Raw genomic sequence first — 15,006 nt, 5'->3', positions numbered from 1 at the left:
TTAGTGAGTACCTTATTGAATTCTATGAAAATAATTTCTCTTTTCTAAACAAAAAAATGCTATTATATAATTTGACTCTATAAGTCTATAGCTAATACATTGATGTATTACTGAGCTATTTATAGAAAGAGTTGGCCTAACTAAAGTCCAGCAAAAAGAAAGGAAGCAAATCTTTTGAAAATGAAGTAAAATAATGAATATCATCCTTATAAACATTAATAAGGACAATAAATAGGAATGGGATATTTGGGCCATCTGGTGAAATACTGAGGACTAATTAAACTTGTTTGCTATACCAGAGAAATTGAACTACAAATATTAGGCCAAGCCTGCTGGTGTCTATAGGCTAAATTGGTTTGGTTGGTTTTTTTTTTTTTTTTTTTTTTTTTTTTTTTTTTTTTTTTTTTTATTGCATTTTAGGTTTTGGGGTACATGTGATGAACATGCAAGATTGTTGCATAGGTACACACATGGCAGTGTGCTTTGCTGCCTTCCGTCCCCTCACCTGTATCTGTCATTTCTCCCCATGCTATCTCTTCCCACCTCCCCACCCCCCACCCCTCCCCCATTTCCCCCCAACAGACCCCAGTGTGTAGTGCTCCCCTCCCTGTGTCCATGTGTTCTCATTGTTCAACACCCGCCTATGAGTGAGAATATACGGTGTTTGATTTTCTGCTCTTGTGTCAGTTTGCTGAGAATGATGGTTTCCAGGTTCATCCATGTCCCTATAAAGGACGTGAACTCATCGTTTTTGATGGCTGCATAATATTCCATGGTGTATATGTACCACATTTTCCCTATCCAGTCTATCATCGTTGGGCATTTGGGTTGGTTCCAGGTCTTTGCTATTGTAAACAGTGCTGCAATGAACATTCGTGTGCACGTGTCCTTGTAGTAGAATGATTTATAATCCTTTGGATATATACCCAGTAATGGGATTGCTGGGTCAAATGGGATTTCTATTTTTAGGTCCTTGAGGAATCGCCACACTGTCTTCCACAATGGTTGAATTAATTTACATTCCCACCAACAGTGTAAAAGTGTTCCTATTTCTCCACATCCTCTCCAGCATCTGTTGTTTCCCGATTTTTTAATGATCGCCATTCTAACTGGTGTGAGATGGTATCTCAATGTGGTTTTGATTTGCATTTCTCTGATGACCAGTGATGATGAGCATTTTTTCATATGTTTGTTGGCCTCATGTATGTCTTCTTTTGTAAAGTATCTGTTCATATCCTTTGCCCATTTTTGAATGGGCTTGTTTGTTTTTTTCTTGTAGATCTGCTTTAGTTCTTTGTAAATTCTGGATATCAGCCCCTTGTCAGATGGGTAGACTGTAAAAATTTTTTCCCATTCTGTTGGTTGCCGATTCACTCTACTGACTGTTTCTTTTGCCGTGCAGAAGCTGTGGAGTTTGATTAGGTCCCATTTGTCTATTTTGGCTTTTGTTGCCATTGCTTTTGGCGTTTTGGTCATGAAGTCCTTGCCTACACCTATGTCCTGAATGGTTTTGCCTAGATTTTCTTCTAAGGTTTTTATGGTATTAGGTCTGATGTTTAAGTCTTTAATCCATCTGGAGTTAATTTTGGTGTAAGGTGTCAGGAAGGGGTCCTGTTTCTGCTTTCTGCACATGGCTAGCCAGTTTTCCCAACACCATTTATTAAACAGGGAGTCCTTTCCCCATTGCTTGTTTTTGTCAGGTTTGTCGAAGATCAGATGGTTGTGGGTATGTTGTATTTCCTGTGAGGCCTCTGTTCTGTTCCATTGGTCTATATCTCTGTTTTGGTACCAGTACCATGCTGTTTTGATTACTGTAGCCTTGTAGTATAGTTTGAAGTCCGGTAGTGTGATGCCTCCCGCTTTGTTCTTTTTGCTTAGAATTGACTTGGCTATGCGGGCTCTCTTTTGGTTCCATATGAAGTTTAAGGTGTTTTTTTCCAGTTCTGTGAAGAAGGTCATTGGTAGCTTGATGGGAATAGCGTTGAATCTGTAAATTACTTTGGGCAGTATGGCCATTTTCACGATGTTGATTCTTCCTAACCATGAACATGGAATGTTTCTCCATCTGTTTGTATCCTCTCTTATTTCGTTGAGCAATGGCTTGTAGTTCTCCTTGAAGAGGTCCTTTACGTTCCTTGTTAGTTGTATTCCTAGGTACTTTATTCTCTTTGTAGCAATTGTGAATGGCAGTTCGTTCTTGATTTGGCTCTCTTGAAGTCTATTACTGGTGTATAGGAATGCTTGTGATTTTTGCACGTTGATTTTGTATCCTGAGACTTTGCTGAAGTTGTTTATCAGTTTCAGGAGATTTTGGGCTGAGATGATGGGGTCTTCCAGATATACAATCATGTCATCTGCAAATAGAGACAATTTGATTTCCTCCTTTCCAATTTGGATACCCTTTATTTCTTTTTCTTGCCTGATTGCTCTGGCTAGAACTTCCAGTACTATATTGAATAGGAGTGGTGAGAGAGGGCATCCTTGTCTAGTGCCAGATTTCAAAGGGAATGCTTCCAGTTTTTGCCCATTCAGTATGATATTGGCTGTTGGTTTGTCGTAAATAGCTTTTATTGTTTTGAGATACGTTCCGTCAATACCTAGTTTATTGAGGGTTTTTAGCATAAAGGGTTGTTGAATTTTGTCAAAAGCCTTCTCTGCATCAATCGAGATAATCATGTGGTTTTTGTCTTTGGTTCTGTTTATGTGGTGAATTACGTTTATGGACTTGCGTATGTTGAACCAGCCTTGCATCCCCGGGATGAATCCTACTTGATCATGGTGGATGAGCTTTTTGATATGCTGTTGCAATCGGTTTGCCAGTATTTTATTGAAGATTTTTGCATCTATGTTCATCATGGATATTGGCCTGAAATTTTCTTTTCTTGTTGAGTCTCTGCCAGGTTTTGGTATCAGGGTGATGTTTGTCTCGTAAAATGATTTGGGAAGGATTCCCTCTTTTTGGATTGTCTGGAATAGTTTCAGAAGGAATGGTATCAGCTCCTCCTTGTATGTCTGGTAGAATTCAGCTGTGAACCCATCTGGGCCTGGGCTTTTTTTGGGTGGTAGGCTCTTTATTGCTGCCTCGACTTCAGACCATGTTATTGGTCTATTCAGGGTTTCGGCTTCTTCCAGGTTTAGGCTTGGGAGGTTGCAGGTGTCCAGGAATTTATCCATTTCTTCCAGGTTTACTAGTTTATGTGCATAGAGTTGTTTGTAATAATCTCTGATGATGGTTTGGATTTCTGTGGAATCTGTGGTGATATCCCCTTTATCGTTTTTTATTGCATCAATTTGGTTATTCTCTCTTTTCTTTTTTATTAATCTGGCTAGTGGTCTGTCTATTTTGTTGATCTTTTCAAAAAACCAGCTCCTGGATTTATTGATTTTTTGAAGAGTTTTTTGTGTCTCTATTTCCTTCAGTTCTGCTCTGATCTTAGTTATTTCCTGTCTTCTGCTAGGTTTTGAGTTTTTTTGATCTTGCTCCTCTAGCTCTTTCAATTTTGATGATAGGGTGTCAATTTTCGATCTCTCCTTTCTTCTCATGTGGGCACTCATTGCTATATATTTTCCTCTAGAGACTGCTTTAAATGTGTCCCAGAGATTCTGGTATGTTGTGTCTTCGTTCTCATTGGTTTCGAAGAACATCTTTATTTCTGCCTTCATTTCATTGTTTATCCAGTCAACATTCAAGAGCAAGTTGTTCAGTTTCCATGAAGCTGTGCGGTTCTGAGTTAGTTTCTGCATTCTGAGTTCTAACTCGATTGCACTGTGGTCTGAGAGACTGTTTGTTATGATTTCTGTTCTTTTGCATTTGCTGAGGAGTGATTTATTGCCAATTATGTGGTCAATTTTAGAGTAGGTGTGATGTGGTGCTGAGAAGAATGTATATTCTGTGGATTTGGGGTGGAGAGTTCTGTAAATGTCTATTAGGTTTGCTCGTTCCAGGTCTGTGTTCAGGTCCTGGATATCCTTGTTGATTTTCTGTCTGGTTGATCTGTCTAATATTGACAATGGGGTGTTAAAGTCTCCCACTATTATTGTGTGGTTGGTTTTTATTAAAAAAAGAAAGAGTGACAGTGACATGGGTAATAATTTTGATTTTTAAATCCTTTGTCAGCATTTATAATAGAATCCGTTTGTTACAGCATATAACCAGTCAAGAGAATTATACTAGACACACATTTGGGTGCTTTTCATATGCATACCTTGTTCTGTAATGCATACAAGGAATTAAAATTAATTATGCGTTTTTCATATTAATTTAGTAATCTATAACTAATATGTTTTATCATTAAAATGTATACCTTGGATACAGAAGCAGAAATCATCAAAAGTCTATAAATCAACTGTTAAGTAGGTAATTGGTAACAAAGAAAGGTCATTTGAAAAGGAAAAAAAAGAATGTAAAAGGAAAGCAGCTAATTCCATAGCCATACAAAGACATGAAATCAGTCATTATGCTATGGTATCTGATGATGCTGTTTGAAAGTAAAACAAGCAAAGCTATATAATATCTTCTTTGTGGAGCCAGACTGCCAAGGGTTGCTTCTGAGGCACCATTTATTATGAGTTACACTATCAGCAAGTGATTATCTCTGTGCCTTAGCTTTTGCGAAAATCGGGAAACCATTACCTACCTCATAGATATGCAAGGATTAATGAAGATAAAATTTTTTAAATGCATAAAACAATGCTTAGAACAAAATGAGTTCTTAATACATATAAGTTGTGAAGATAAAATTTTTTAAATGCATAAAACAATGCTTAGAACAAAATAAGTTCTTAATACATATAAGTTGTTATTAATTGGATGTTTTTTAGGGTTAGAAATTGTGTAACGATTATACAGCGATCCTAATCCATTATTTAAAGAATCTGAACACAGAATTAGGCTCTACTCACAGCTTAATACCTTAAAGAATCCTGGACTAAAAACTAGAACTTTTCAATATCTCCAAATTAACATGATACCCTATTACTCAAAAGGCTCACCGCATTTTTATACTGTCATATAAATTTATCGACTTTAAAATTTTTCTACTTCTTAGTTGTTATTTTACATGTAGAGTAATAATATTTCAGAAAAATAGTAAAACACATAATTCTCAGTTTCTAGAGATTTACTGTGCTTCAGCTAGTCATGGAAGGATCATAGGGATCATGAGTAATATGTTCTTCATTAATTTGTCATTGTGAATGTGAACTACAGACAAAAAGAAGCAATGCGTTTTAAAAAGACTCAATAATCCAAATATACTAAACACACACACACATACATTTCTCTCTCTCTCTCTCTCTCTCTCTATATATATATATATATATATATATATATATGCATATATATACACACACACACTCATAGTTGTACATTTATATCACATATATATATATATATATATATATATATTTTTTTTAGTTGAGATGCAAAGTCATGATAAACATTGTTATAGATCAGCAATCAGCCCACAGAAATCCAAGTAGTTTTGGGGACTATAGCCAGTGGTCTGTTGGACTCCAGGGATTCGAAGATGGGCATGGCAGCAGGAGACTTGCTCCTGAAAGGAAGACCATTGAGATTTCTCTGGGTGACATGGTTTTCAGTCAGTCTCAAAATTTAAATACTGCGACTGGGAAAAAAAAAAAATAAACCCTCTTTCCCTCAATTGTGCAAAGAGGCTGAAAAAATGGCTATTTACTTGCTGCTTGGGATATGACATTACAGAAAGCCTGTTGACATATGGAAATGGATGATAAAAATACAACCTCTTGACCAAGTACTCAGCCAAGTTGCCAGCTGGCTCTGTGATTGGATCTGCAGTATCCTGGATGCTTTTATGAAAAAAAACTGCCAGAAGCCATTCTAATGACGACATCTGGTCTGTAGACTCACAGGCTAGAAGGAAGCAACCACAGAATGGCAGAGTTGCTAGAGAGTTGGGGGTGGGTAGGAAAAATACAAAACAAAAAAATAAATATAAAACAAACATACAGACACCTCAATAACAACATAACAAATCAAAATCTCTACATCTTTCCTATTCAAAACTTGCCTACAATCTGAACTTACTAAAATATTCAAGAAATCAAATAATTTAAAAATATAGTGGTGAATGAATTAATGAAATACACTTTCACTCCAGGAAAAATTAATTTGATAACATGTCTGAGAGTCTAAAATAAGTAATGTAATGTTTGGAGGATCAAAAAATAAAACACCAGAATACTGATTAAAAATATAAATAGATAAGAAATGAAAACCAATAGTCATATAAGACTGAAAGATATGCAAACTAATAAATTAATACAATGAAAATATTTTCATAAAAATTGTGATAACTGAAAGAAAATCCTGTATATAGTCAGGATAAGCTTATATTACTCAAATATAAAAATTAAACCCAAAGCAACAGAGAATAAAATAATTTATTAAATACAACATGGTGCATAGTTTCAGAATTCTCACAGAGACATAAAAAAGATTCAGATAAGAAAATAGCAAAGAATCAATATTTGAAGGGCAATCACCAAGATAGTCTTGAAATTCATGAAAATCCTTGAAATACAACATTCGATGAAATTTCCAAGCAGAAACAAAAGAGCATAGTTTTACATCTTGTTACATCAGAGTGAAATTTAAAAAACAACAGGGATAAAAAGAATAAGTAAAAGATTTCATAATAGAAAGGAATAGCCTACTTCACATTATTGACAATGATATCTGTAAAGAACTAAGATTAAATCATAGTCAATTTAAAGTTTAATATTCATTAGACCTGTCACTTAAAGTGAGAGCAAACTAAAACTAAATCAATGAAACAGTTTAAAGCTTAAAAACATACTATACTATTTTAAGACAGCTTCTTTTGGAAGAAGAGAGTAAGCTCAGGCTGGGTGTGGTGACTCACACCTTTCAAAATCCCAACACTTTCGGGAAGCCAAGCAGGAGGATAGCTTGAGCCCAGGAGATTGAGACCAGCCTTGGCAACATAGTGAGACCCCATCTCTACAAATAATAATGATAATAAAATAGCCAGGCATAACTTGAGCCTGGAAGGTCGAGGCTGCAGTGAGTTGTGTTCATGCCAGTACGTTCCAGCCTGAGTGACGGAGCAAGACTGTTTAATAAAAAAAGAAGAAAGAAGACAAGAAAGAAAGAATGCAAGTTAATAGATATGAAATAAGAAATAAAGTGGAGCAAAAATAATTGTTGAAATATTTTAAGAAATTCAACTGTTTAAGGTAGAAATTAATATTTTAGTGTGATTTTAAAAAGTAAAAAATAAAGACTATCATGTAAATGATTGTGAGAATAAGTAATTTGAGGAATAGTTAAACATGCTGAAGTCATGTACATTACTTATATAATTATATTTTCGGTACAAAATAGATAAAGGTATTCAGAAAGTAATAAAAATAAAGTGTGTTATTTCAAAATTGCTGGAAGAAAGTAAAGGTGGGAATGCAGAAAACTTTCTCAACACAACAGAAGGTACAACGATGGAAAAAGTGAAAAAAAAAAGAAAAGAAAAGAAACTGCAATCAAACCCACAAAAAGATCATAGAAATAAGTACAACTATATAAATAATTATAAAAGCTATAGATGGATTTACATAATCCACAGACATAGATTAGCAGACTAAATACATAAAAATCTAGCTGAATGCTTTGAGTATTCTGTTTTTATAAGGCAGTGCTGTAGAAAGAGGTTGAAGAGGGAAAAATGAAAGTCTAAGGAATATGCCAGGTGTGGCGGCTCACGCCTGTAATCCCTGCACTTTGAGAAGCCGAGGCGGGCGGATCAGGAGCTCAAGAGATCAAGACCATCCTGGCCAACATGGTGAAACCCTGTCTCTACTAAAAATACAAAAATTAGCCAGAAGTCGTGGCAGGCGCCTGTGGTCCCAGCTACTCAGGAGGCTGAGGCAGAAGAATCACTTGAAGCCAGGAGGCAGAGGTTGCAGTGAGCCGAGATTGCGCCACTGCACTTCAGCCTGGCGACGGAGCGAGACTCCATCTTAAAAAAAAAAAAAAAAAAAAAAAAAAGAAGTCTAAGGAACATTCAAAGCCACCACAGAGAAAACTGGTACAATATTAGAACATCAGACAAGACACAGTTAATGAAAAATTTGCAATTTTGCATAAGTAAGGCAAAGATAATCCGTCAAGAAAATGTAAGAATTGTGAACTAGTTTGTATATAATAGCTTCCAGCATTTATACATGTGTGTGGACATGTGTGTGCATAAGTACAGACATGCACACATGTATATACGTAAAGATATAAAAAATAAAAAAGGAGAACCAAAATCTATAAGCACGTGTAGGAAAGTATACAACACACTTACTTTAGAAACTAATAGATTCAATTAATGAAAATAATTTTCTAAACAGAAATATTGAGGGACTATGTTAACTTCTCTTCCCAGGTCCACAAAGGGCGTGGTTTCAAAGACAAGAACTTTCCAGCACCATATCTCTAACCAGCCCCTCAATCCTGGAGCCTAGAGTTCTTTGTCTAACTTTCCTGCCGGAAGGTAGACAGCCCAGGCCAGACAGCCAATCCAGCATCAGAGTCAAAGACCAATCACTCCAGAGGACGTTTGGAAAAGCTCCTCTCACTGGACAAGAACTTGAATGGGGTGAGAGTAACTCCAGAGTTAAATTCCCCCTACTCCCGGCCGGGCGCGGTGGCTCAAGCCTGTAATCCCAGCACTTTGGGAGGCCGAGGCGGGTGGATCACGAGGTCGAGACATCGAGACCATCCTGGTCAACATGGTGAAACCCCATCTCTACTAAAAATACAAAACATTAGCTGGGCATGGTGGCGCGTGCCTGTAATCCCAGCTACTCAGGAGGCTGAGGCAGGAGAATTGCCTGAACCCAGGAGGCGGAGGTTGCGGTGAGCCGAGATCGCGCCATTGCACTCCAGTCTGGGTAACAAGAGCAAAACTCCGTCTCAAAAAAAAAAAAAAAAATTCCCCCTACTCCCTTACGCTTGTAGATTTCCCTCTCTGGATCCCCTCCCATGGCAGGGTGGGAGCCTTCTCTCTCTCTTTACCTGTGCGGACTCCATCTCTGGATCCCCTCCCACGACAGCTTGGGAGCTCTCGCTCTCTCTCTATTTCTCTTTCTCTCTGTGTCTAATAAATCGCTTTTCTCCAAAGCTCTTTGGGTCCGATACTCGGTGGAACGAACTCACCACACCACGAGGGCCCTCTCCCATTCTTGGGTGAGTGAGACCCAAGGACCTGGGAAAACACATCCGATCAGGAAACAATGAGCATCTTTGGGACCCCCGCAGCCCCGCTCCTGTCACAATATTACTTCTAACAATAAATTATTGGAATAGTTATCGTTAATGAATATAGTTACCCGTAATTTTTACTTATATCCCATATCTTTTTTCTAGAATTACTTTCTTTCAGAAGATCATGCCTCCAAGGGTCTCTTGACTATGATGATTTTATATATGAAAGTTCTCAATGTTCTCTCTCACTCTTAACTCACAGGTTTGCCCAATAATAATTTTTAAAAACTAACTTTTAATCACAAAATTATCAAGGCAACCATAATAGATACTCAATTATACATGAAACAAATAAATTGACTTTAGTACTCATAAAGAATATTTTAACAAATTTTGAAGATAAAAATATACTGAACATATTCACTAATTTTAAGGGAATTAAACTAGAATGAAACAATAAAATAATATGTATATATTAGAAAACTTTAAAATGCATTTCCAAACAACTCATGCATCCAAGAGGAAACACTAATGAAAATGACCAAGTATCTAGAAGTCAATATCAATTAAAGGATGACATATCCAGGTTGGGAGCCATGGCTCACACCTGTAAACCCAGCACATTGGGAGGCTGAGGAGGGCAGATCAGGGTGTTAAGAGATCCAGACCGTCCTGGCCAACATGGTGAAACCCCTTCTCTACTAAAAACACAAAAATTAGCTGGGTGTGGTGGTGTGCACCTGTAGTCCCAGCTACTTAGGAGGCTGAGGCAGGAGAATCGCTTGAATCTGGGAGGCAGAAGTTGCAATGGGCCAAGATCACGCCACTGCCCTACAGCCTGGGCCACAGATTGAGACTACGTCTCAAAAAAAAAAAGAAAAGACAACATATTTGGTTGTAATTACTTCAGATTTTGGAAAACCCACTTTGGTAACTCTATTTAAAATAAAAATAAAAGTAATTTTCAAAGATGTTTATAACTAGAGTTCCCATATAATTTATTGGCTGTGAAGGGTGCTTTGAAAGTGAAAGCAAGAACTATGAATAATTACTCTGGGTGCATAGAAATCAGCTGAGATCATTTTCACAGCTAGAATTTAGAATAGTTTTAATATCTTCAGAAATGTATGTTGCTTTTTTATTTACTTATTATTTCAAATTGTGCCACACAGTTTTAGAATCAACTTTGATTTTAAAATTCTAAGTTTAGAGCAAAATTGTTATCTTGTTTTATTTAGCATTTCTGACATTTTCGTAGATTCGTAGATGTTAATTTACTTGAACTCTTTGAAATTACTTCTCTCCAAGTTATTGTCCACTTCTAAATAAGTTTCTTTTGATATGTTATTTTACATTTTTTATCTGCAGTTAAAGATTGACCAGATAATACACATAGGCTTGTGATGAATAAATTTTTCACAGGTAGCATAATAAATACGTTCAAAATTAAGAATGCCTCAGGGGTGATTTTGAAAGTTCTAATATATTAAAATAATAAGCTAAATTCAGACATGTCCGAATACTGTTAACACAGAAGCAAATAATTAGTGAAATTTTGCACCAGAGAAGTACAAGCAAAACTGTCATCATTGAGTAAAGTGTTTTTTCACCTTGTAAAATTGCCAGGTGGCCTACTCAATTCCCAGCTTGCATACATGTTTAACAATTAAACTCGACTTTGAATAGTCATTGTCTTTAATCTTTATTTTTTTTTAAAATAGAGTTGCTAGGTTTGTTGAATGTTATGATGTATGAGTAAGCTGATCTTGTGAATTTGGTATTACTGATACTCACATACATTCTAATCAGTCCTGGCTTCATAGGATGGGTTCCATTCAAAAGGGTAAAAGTTTCACAGATCTTCAGAGATTGCCAGCTCTATACTCAGTTCTCTTGGGTAATTGCATTATTCTCTGGGACACTGTGATGTAATGTATTTCCAAATGAATCTTTAGATCAGACCTTTTAGAATCCTTTCTTCAAATGGATTATTTAAAAAAAAAAAAAAACGGATGTCAAATCCTTTTTTCAAATGGCATCAACCAGTGACCTTTTAATGTTTTCCTTATTTTCAGTGGCACTGAGATTTAGCAAGCTGCTCTGCCTTAGCAATTTATAACACTGCTTGCAAGTACGAGTGCTTCATTTTACTGAAATACTCTAGTGCTCTACCCTTCCTTTCACAGCAAACGATTATGCTCCAGAACTGTAGCTTCGATAATGTCATTTTCCCTCTGCAATTCTTCTGACTTCTCCGAAAGAATTTGACAGTTTTAAGAAGGCAAAAGGAGAGGCTATAATCTGGCAGCAGTCTACCATTATCCTGCCACATGGTCTCACCATCACCACCTGCTTCTGGCCTATCGTATTTTACATCAATGATAAACTTACTTCATTTTATTCTACTTGCATAATCTTTATCAGAAAATAACTCAAACACTTTTTTATTCCAGCCTCTGTATGTTTCCAATATCTTAGAATCTCTTATTTTCAGGGTGTTATATATTTCTTCTGAATTGCAAATGATTTCCGAATGGATATGACAGTTTTTTATTGTTCCATCTATTCTGAGGAATTATAAAGATTATATATATTAGAAACAATTTAAATGATCTTAATAACCCCTCAATTAGTCCGTGATCCCTGATTAAATTGAAGAATAAAAAAGATGCCACTTCCAATTTTGAGCCCATTGAAAATAGAGGTTCTTTCAAGATTTCATAAGGGACCAGGCTGTTAAAGCTGTCTCCAAACTGCTATATTCTGGTCATTTACATGGGCTTAAATCTTTTTATAATTAGTGTCAAGGGCTGAATCTCTGTCAGCCATATAAAAATTGGTATCATTTATAATTGCTGTCGTGGCTTCATCACTTTCACTCTATATTCCTTGCCTCGGAATCAGAATTTGGATAATTCCACCAGTGACAGGTAGGCTTTCAGAAACTGGGCTGGCAAAGAAGTGTGGTTTTTAACAGAATACGTTTTCAAAAGGAAGGCGTCGCACGTGTTCTGCAGCTGAACTTCACAGAGATCCTGTTTTAATGAAACAGTAGTAGCCACCTTGTCTATAGTCCCTCAGTAGCAACAAAATGGTGGCACCAAAGGGAGAAAAATGTAACCTTTCACACCTTTTTTCATTTTTAATATAAATGTATTGCTTTTTTGGGAAAAAAGGAGTTGAGGAAATTATAATTCCCTAAAACCACTGTAAAACGGGAAAAAAGTAAAGCAATAAAATTATAGCTTCTATTTAACTCTCGGACACATTGTGCCTCCATGTTAAATATGTGATTTTTCATGAAATAACACCTAAGTTTAAGCACAGGCTCCTACTGTCTATTCTTAACGTTACTTCAGCAGCCCCTGTAAAAATAATGTCTTATTTCCCTGGGGACTAATTGGGCCGTGTCTACTTGTCTGGCTGCTCTGAGAGTAGGTTACATGTTTTGCACTGAGCCATTCTTGCAGTTCTGTTTCACTGAGGAGTTTGGCCTTTTCTACAGGTTTACTTTTAGGAAGCTGTGGACAAATTAATAAGTACCCATAACTCATTGTCAGAATAGCCTGGGGCTTCAAGAGGCTAAGTAATTTTACTTCCTTCTCCAAATGTACTTGGGTATTCATTTGTCCGTTTTAAAAAGAAAACTAGCTAAGTCATTAGCTACTTTTGCTACTGATTCTAATTATATTAATTTAAGGATAAGTGGGGAATGCATCAGAGTCAGTATTTGGATTTTCCACCAGCTTTAGGGAAGAGCTTCAGGGGAGAGCTTTAGGGGAGAGACATGGCTCCAAATGACCTATAATTGATCATTAATCATACGTATTTCCCAGATCAGTAATTATTTAGATTTACATCTCAATTCTCTTGCTTTTTTTTTTTTTTTTTTTTTTTTTTTTTTTGAGACAGAGTCTTGCTCTGTTGCCAGGCTGGAGTGCAGTGGCACGATCTCGGCTCACTGCAACCTCTGCCTCCCAAGTTCAAGCGATTCTCCTGCCTCAGCCTCCTCAGTAGCTGGGACTACAGGCATCCACCAACATGCCTGGCTAATTTTTATATTTTTAGTAGAGATGGCATTTCATCATGTTGGCCAGGATGGTCTGGATCTCTTGACCTCATGATCTGCCCACCTTGGCTTCCCAAAGTGCTGTGATTACAGGTGTGAGCCACCGTGCCTGGCTGCATTTTTTATATCAAACTTCAGGATGAGAGTAACCACACAGAACAACATTGCATTAATGAAAAGTCAGTGATTTTTCACTTGCAGGTTATTAGTAATTTTTGTTCCATACTCCTGCTAATTAGAAGTGTTAGAATACGCCTTTAGTAATATTCTAAACAATAGAAAGAGTTAATAAAATATACATCTATTGAGGTTTTCTGATAGCATTTTCCAATTTAGTCATAATAGTTTTATGTATATGTGTTTTTCAATGCTAAGATTTGTTGCTTAGCTATAAACAAGGTAAACATTTGTGTATAGAAACTAAATTTGAATATTAAAAACTTTCATGCAGATAAAGTTGGAGAGCAGAAAATGTCTTGGAAACTTAGCAAATAAAATTGGCATACTTTTCTGAAAGTAATAGGATATGACTATTTCAAATAATTGTCAAAATATATACAAATTAAAATATAAAATGAAAAACTATTAGTAACATAGGAACAAAGCTTTTAGCACTAAAATTGGTGTAAAATATAAAATTATCAAACTAAAATTATTAGAAATAAATATTTGTAAGAAAAACTTTTAGCATCAGTTACATCTACTTCCTCACAAACAGCATTATATTATTAAGTTATCCAGAAGTAAGAACAAAGATAAGGGAGAGGAGAAAGCCAGCATGTTTCCTCAATGTCATAAAAGGTCATTGTCATGAATTGTTTTGTCCTCAAGGAAAATTTACATGTTAACTAAAAAAAAGACTTTGCTATTTATGTATTGATTAGAGTCAACATAGCATAAAGTTATATGTTAAGTTGAAGAGTTTTGTTGAAGAGAAATCATTCCAAAGTTTGTGGTTTTGTTGTCCTTAAATGGTTTCGTATCTGACATAGACTCTCATTCTAACAATTTTTAAATTATTGTAAATCCTGTTTTTAAAGTGCCTTTGGAGCCACTTTTACTATTCTCTTGTTAATGCATTTATGAGTTAATAAAATTTTGACACATGCTAGTTTTATATTTGTATGAGAATAATGTTTTTAACTGTTCAAAAATTACACCTTGACACAATTAACAGAATGTAGGATTCAGAAAAATATTAGATCCTACCCTAAAAGAAAATTAAGTTCTGGGCTGGGTTTGGAGGCTCTTGCCGATAGTCCCAGTTACTCTGGAGGCTAACATGAAAGGATCCCTTGAACCAGGAATCCAAGGCTGCAGTGAGCTATGATTGTGCCATTGCACTGCACAGCAGCCTAGTCGACAGAGATCCTGTCTCAAAAAAAAAAAAAAAAAAAAAAAAAAAAATTATGCTAAGTAAAGGAAGCAAGTCACAAAAGACCACCTAACTATATTATCCCATTTATGTGAAATGTCCAGAACAGACAGAGCTATAGAAACAGAAAGTACATTAGTGCTTACCTGGGGTTTGGATGGGAATAGGAATAGGAATAGGGAGTGATTGCTAATGTGTATGAAGTTTCTTTGTGTGATCAAGAATATGTTCCAATATTAGTTTTGATCATGGTTGTATAACTCATAGTGTACTAAGATCCATTGACTTGTTTACATAAATGAGTGAATATGATAC

The sequence above is a fragment of the Saimiri boliviensis genome, chromosome 3 (genome assembly GCF_048565385.1).
Source record: "Saimiri boliviensis isolate mSaiBol1 chromosome 3, mSaiBol1.pri, whole genome shotgun sequence".
NCBI lineage: Eukaryota > Metazoa > Chordata > Mammalia > Primates > Cebidae > Saimiri > Saimiri boliviensis.
The sequence above is the reverse complement of the archived record's forward strand: the minus strand, read 5'-3'. Positions refer to the sequence as shown.